This window comes from Apodemus sylvaticus, chromosome 2 (assembly GCF_947179515.1).
Source record: "Apodemus sylvaticus chromosome 2, mApoSyl1.1, whole genome shotgun sequence".
Taxonomy (NCBI): Eukaryota; Metazoa; Chordata; class Mammalia; order Rodentia; family Muridae; genus Apodemus; species Apodemus sylvaticus.
Window position 1 is genome coordinate 74,903,220 of NC_067473.1, and position 6,854 is coordinate 74,910,073.

Sequence of the window (6,854 nt, forward strand, 5' to 3'; positions counted from 1 at the left end):
ATATTCGATATATTTTTTATTTACATTTCAAATGATTTCCCCTTTTCTTGCCCCCCACTCCCTGAAAGTCCCATAAGCCCTCTTCCCTGCCCCCTTTTCTCCCATCCACCCCTTCCTACTTCCCTGTTTTGGTTTTTCCCTATACTGCTACACTGAATCTTTCCAGAACCAGGGGTCACTCCTCCGTTCTTCTTGTACCTCATTTGATGTGTGGATTATGCTTTGGGTATTCCAATTTCCTAGGCTAATATCCACTTATTAGTGAGTGCATACGATGATTGATCTTTTGAGACTGGGTTACCTCACTTAGTATGATGTTCTCCAGCTCCATCCATTTGTCTAAGAATTTCATGAATTGATTGTTTCTAGTGGCTGAATAGTACTCCATTGTGTATATATACCACATTTTTTGCATCCATTCTTCCGCTGAGGGATACCTGGGTTCTTTCCAGCTTCTGGCTATTATAAATAGGGCTGCTATGAACATAGTGGAGCACATATCCTTATTACCTGCTGGGGAATCCTCTAGGTATATGCCCAGGAGTGGTATAGCAGGAACCTCCGGAAGTGATGTGCCCAGTTTTCTGAGGAACCGCCAGACTGATTTCCAGAGTAGTTGTACCAATTTGCAACCCCACCAGCAGTGGAGGAGTGTTCCTCTTTCTCCACATCCTCACCAACACCTGCTGTCTCCTGAGTTTTTAATCTTAGCCATTCTGACTGGTATAAAGTGAAATCTCAGGGTTGTTTTGATTTGCATTTCCCTAATGACTAATGAAGTTGAGCATTTTTTAAGATGCTTCTCAGCCATCTGATGTTCTTCAGGTGAAAATTCTTTGTTTAGCTCTGTACCCCATTTTTTAATAGGGTTATTTAGTTTTCTGGGGTCTAACTTCTTGAGTTCTTTGTATATATTGGATATTAGCCCTCTATCTGATGTAGGGTTGGTGAAGATCTTTTCCCAATTTGTTGGTTGCCGATTTGTCCTTTTGATGGTGTCCTTTGCCTTACAGAAACTTTGTAATTTTATGAGGTCCCATTTGTCAATTCTTGATCTTAGAGCATAAGCTATTTGTGTTCTGTTCAGGAACTTTCCCCCTGTACCAATGTCCTCAAGGGTCTTTCCCAGTTTCTTTTCTATTAGCTTCAGAGTGTCTGGCTTTATGTGGAGGTCCTTGATCCATTTGGAGTTGAGCTTAGTACAAGGAGATAAGGATGGATCAATTTGCATTCTTCTGCATGCTGACCTCCAGTTGAACCAGCACCATTTGTTGAAAAGGCTATCTTTTTCCCACTGGATGTCTTCAGCTCCTTTGTCGAGGATCAAGTGGCCATAGGTGTGTGGGTTCATTTCTGGATCTTCAATCCTATTCCACTGATCTGCCTGCCTGTCACTGTGCTAATCCCATGCACTATTGCTCTGTAGTATTGCTTGAGGTCCGGGATACTGATTCCCTCAGAATTTCTTTTGTTGTTGAGAATAGTTTTAGCTATTCTGGGGTTTTTGTTATTCCAGATGAATTTGAGAATTGCTCTTTCTAACTCTATGAAGAACTGAGTTGGGATTTTGATGGGTATTGCATTGAATCTGTATATTGCTTTTGGCAAAATGGCCATTTTAACTATATTAATCCTGCCAATCCATGAGCATGGGAGATTTTTCCATTTTCTGAGGTCTTCTTCGATTTTCTTCTTCAGAGTCTTGAAGTTCTTATCATACAGATCTTTCACTTGTTTGGTCAGAGTCACACCAAGGTACTTTATACTGTTTGTGGCTATTGTGAAGGGTGTCATTTCTCTAATTTCTTTCTCAGCCTGCTTATCCTTTGAGTATAGGAAGGCTACTGATTTGATTTTATAGCCTGCCACTTTGCTGAAGTTGTTTATTGGAAAGGAAGAAGTCAAACTATCACTATTTGCAGATGATATGATAGTCTACCTAAGTGACCCAAAAAACTCTGCGATAGCTCTTTTTATAAAGGAAGCAAAAAAGCTGAGCAGTAGCTGTTGTGGATGGGCCTGGTGCTGTTCTTGTGAACCAATTCCCTAATGAGCAAAGGCGCCAATCACTGGGCAAGTAGGAGGGACTTCAGGGTTAGATAGAGGAAGAAAGGAATCAGGAAAGAGTTAGGCCCTTTTGGACAGGGATAGCGTGAGGACAAGATGTAGCTTTGAGTGTTTCAATAGTGGATCCATCAGGATTTACCACCAGAGGATTTAAATTTAAATTTACAAGATTAGGATTTTAGTTGCTGTATCCAGCAATTGAGTTATCATTGTTTCTGAACTAAGTTTGTGTTGTGTTTTCCTTCATGTGGTGACTTGTCTGCGTTCAAAAGTGAAAGGTACAGTAGCAAAGTATGGGTTTGCCTGATGCGCACTGCAAAAGCCGTGGGGGATTTGACCACTGAGTTGGCATGGTAGCAACCCACCAGAGGGAACCTAGTGAGCTGGGTGAAGAGATTGTGGAGTTCTGAGTCAGAGTCTCCACAAGATAAACAGGTCGGCCATTGCCTGCCAATGCATGGCAGGCCAGGCTGCCAGGACAGAAAGTTGCCAGCCCAAGCATGGGAACATGTGGTTCATTTTTTTTATATTTCCTGCCACAAGTAGCTGCAAGCACTAATGGGTTGAGAGATAATATGTCTGTATGTGTGCAGATGTATGCAGGTATTGAAGATGGGAAATAATACTATATTTATATGCATTTGGGAATAATTAAGAAAAGAGAAAAATTCATTATGAAAGCAAAATAAGGATGAATCTATGAGGTGATGCAAAGTCGGGGCATACACAGAATGTGGACACAGATAGGAGTGGGCGAGATTACTCGACAGAGTCAGGAGGGAAGCAGATTGTATGAGCAAACATTAGTAACCTGACACTGGGAATTCTAGCAAGTTCCCCTCCGGTGCTTCTGTTTCCTCAGTGGAATAAAAAGCAACATCATTAGCTGAGGGAAATGAGAAGGCAGTACCAGGGATTTATTGGTAGCTGAAAAGATACACAGCTGTCATTTAGAGGAGGGCAGCACACATACAAGCACCTTTGTCACAATAGGTAGATAAGAAAAGAAAAAGTGGTATTCCTGAGGTGGCTGCTTCTTGTTCTTAGAAGATGTAAGGAGAAACAGCAGGAAGACAGAAGGGCAAGTATATAAATAGGAAAGGAGAGGAACCAGGAGCTCTATAAAATTCTCAAGCCAGCATCTGCTTACTGGACATCCAGCCTTTGGCTTCTCCAATCCCGAATGTATAAAGCTGTAACTCCTCCTTTCTCTAAGGCTTGGTCTTCTGTCTTTCACAGTCATTCACTTCTTTGTTCATGCCAGGGAATGAACTCAGCAATCCTCAGTCAATGACTGTCACCACATTTCAGTGTGGTTGCCAGACAGGACATCTCTATTCAGTTCACATCTCTATTGGGTTTATGTTAGGTAAGACTGAAGGTAAGAAGGTCTAGACTGACTCCCTGTGCTGTCAGGATTGTACAGCATCAACTGACTTTTTTTTTTTTTTTGGTTTTTTGGATTTGGTTTTTTGGAGACAGGGTTTCTCTGTATAGCCCTGGCTGTCCTGGAGCTCACTCTGTAGACCAGGCCAGCCTCAAACTCAGAAATCTGCCTGCCTCTGCTTCCCAGAGTGCTGGGATTACAGGTGTATGCCACTACCACCTGACCAGCCTCGATTCTTACATGTGAACTTTGAATAAAGATGGTCTTCCCAGACACATAGTCAAACATTTTTTCTGCGTGTGTCTATGACAATGTTTCTGGATGATAGGAGCACTGAATCCACAGACCGAGTAGAGCAAACTGCTCTAACATGGATGGGCACCATCAACATAATAGAATGGTTCACTAGGATAAAAGGAATATGAAGAGACTTCACATACCTACCTGAGGCATTGATCTCCTTTGCCTTATGACTGAAACATGGGCCATCCGCTCTGCAGAAGATTATGGGACTCATTGGACTCCATCATTATGAAGTCCAGTTGCTTGTGATACATTTGTAAGACTGTTTTTGTTTCTCTGGAGAGACCTGGCCAACACAGAGGATGCCCACATTGCTCATCCTATCTGTGCTGCTTTCCGGGGAGTTCCCTGTGGATAGATCACTAAGGAGCAAGACGTAGACTTGTAACATGGCCCTTTCCCCAGTAAAGTGTGTTTTCTCTGAGATGCTGCTCCTATTCAGACCTCAGTGAAATGACAGAGCTAGAGACAGAAATAGAGAGCTACTTATTGAACAGATTGTATGAGGTGGTTTGAATAGGTTTGGCCACATAAACTCCTGTGTTTGAAAGATTGGCCATAGGGAGTAGCAGTATTAGGAGATGTGGCCTTGTTGAAGTATGTGTAAAGCTGTTGGAGGAAGTATGTCACTGTGGTGGTGGGCTTTGAAGTCTCCTATGCTCAAGCTATGCCCAGCATGGTGTACAGTCTCCTGATCAACATGTAGAACTCTCAGCTCTTCCAGCACCATATCTACCTGCACACTGTCATGACTCCCACCATGAAACCTCTGAAACTGTAAGCCAGCCTCAAGTAAATGTTGCCCTTTATAACAGTTGCCTTGGCTGTAATGTTTATTCATAGCAATAAAACCCTATTAAAACCCTGTGTCTTCAGAGAAGTAGATAAAACAGACCCCACAGGACATGTCCTGCCTCACCTCTTTTATTATGGAAAAACACAGGTGGGTCTTTCTCCAAAGAGAAGTATGGCTTCAGGACAGCTGCTCCTCTTAGACACAATGTAGACACACCCCTACTTCAGCCTATGGCAAGGTTAGAGGGTAGTGGAATCCTTAGGAGTTTAGCTAGAAGTCTTCTGATCATCAGAGGCTGGCCGCTACAAGGGGCTAGTAGGGCCCCGGGCCCCTTTATGTTCCCCTGTTTTCCTGCTGCCTTGGAATGAGAATCTTGCTCCACTCTGAGTTCCTGCCCATGAGACCCTGCCTCATGTTTGCCTCACAACAGGAGCAAACAACAAGGACTAAAACACTACAAAACAGGACCAAAATAACTTTCTGCTTTCTGTCAGTTGTTTATTTTATCAAAGCGATAGATAGAAGTCAAATACAGATGGCAAAGATCTTCAGTTGCTTAGATCTGTTATAGTTACAGAGAAGGAGAACATGGGTCCACAGAACTGAATTCCCTTCCCAGAGCTACGAGACATGGCAGTAGCAAGGGTGGATTGGAACTCATGGATTTTCTGCTTCTCACCGAACACTCTTGCAGCCTCTGCTTATATAGAGCCTTATTGAGGTGCCATGCCACCTGGGAGGAACTTGATAAACACTAATGTGAAATTCCTCTCCCAGCCTTTGAGTAGGAACTCTTGTGTCAGCCATAATCCCCTCCACCTAGGGTGGAGTGCTCAGACAAAGGTGAAGCCTATTGTTCTTCAAGGACCTGCAGTTTCCTGAGAAACACTAGCCACCTGTGGAGCAACTGAACTGATCCTGTGGAGAAGCTTCCAGCCTTTTACCCTGCCTATACAAGGTGAGTTCTTCATTAAACTTTGAGACCTTGAATAGCAGGTGTCTTGGTCTCTGTCTCTTTTTGCCGCCTTCCCATACATCACCAGCTTCCCTTCCAGGTAACCTGTTCGATGTAACTGCGGGCAGTTACATCTGCTTCACGGTCTTTTTGTGCTTTTGAAACAATAATCCATTCCTTCAAACTATTTATGGACTCCATGCCTTCTTATAAAAATTGCCATCAGTTCTCATACAGGGCATCTAGAGCCCATAGAAGACTGTGTGGTGCTAAAATGGGAATTTCCTTTACTGGTCTTTAGGATGCTACTCTGTTGTCAGTCAGACCAGGAACTCTCTACAGGCAGTCCTCACATTGTCTGAATTTCTAGCTGGGTATAAAATATAGCTCCTGTCATTCAAAAGTCATCTCTGCCTTCAGATTCTGAAAACTTTCCAGGGACAGTTTCTCAAATACATCTGTGTATCTAATTTTAAAATATAGATTTTTCTGCTTTAAGTTAAAGCCCAAATATAGCCTCAAATTTTCTTGAGCAAGTACATTTAATAATATCTAAATGCCTTCATCTATTAATTCTTCATCCATTTTCTCCATAACCACTTACAATAAATATTGATGACTATCTAGCCTTGGAAACGGCTATACGCACAGGAGAATATTCATGTATGTCTCATTGATTTTCCTGACAGGGGCAAATGGAGCAGGTAAGCCAATTTAGCACAACCATTTCCAGTTTTGCACAGGCTAAATAGAAGTGCTATGGGAATGAATAATCAATCTTATACCATTATTAATAATAAAATTTAGTTCACAAACAGTTCCTTCAATCTTCTGCATACCATACAACATTAATAAATTGATTCATCAGCACCCAAGGGAGGTGTTTTTAAAACTGGAATGAGAAACCAAGAGAGAAGTAATGGCTGCCTAGGACTAACATTCAAGTCTCACTGTGGCACAAAGCGACAACGCTCTATCACAAGTGGGCTGATCCCCCAACTTCCTGAAGAATGAAGAGCTATTGCAAGCCAAGTAAGCAAGTACAATTTTTCGTCTTGAGTTTTATAAGTGTGGATATTTAACAGTGGTAATGACTATGTAAGAACGGCTACTATTTTTCAACATTGTATCAAACCCTGCTCACTGTCCAGACACAAAAAACAAAAATCCCATTCCTTAAAAGAAACTTGAAGATGAGGGAGAAAGAAGGACCCCTGAATCACCAAACAGTACACAAGGGTTCAGAGTCTACATCTGAGGTATCATAGAGGCATGGCCACACAGAGAGACTCCTGGGCCACCGGGAAAGTCCATTTTTCTAAGGCTGTGCTTGAGCTAAACCCCAT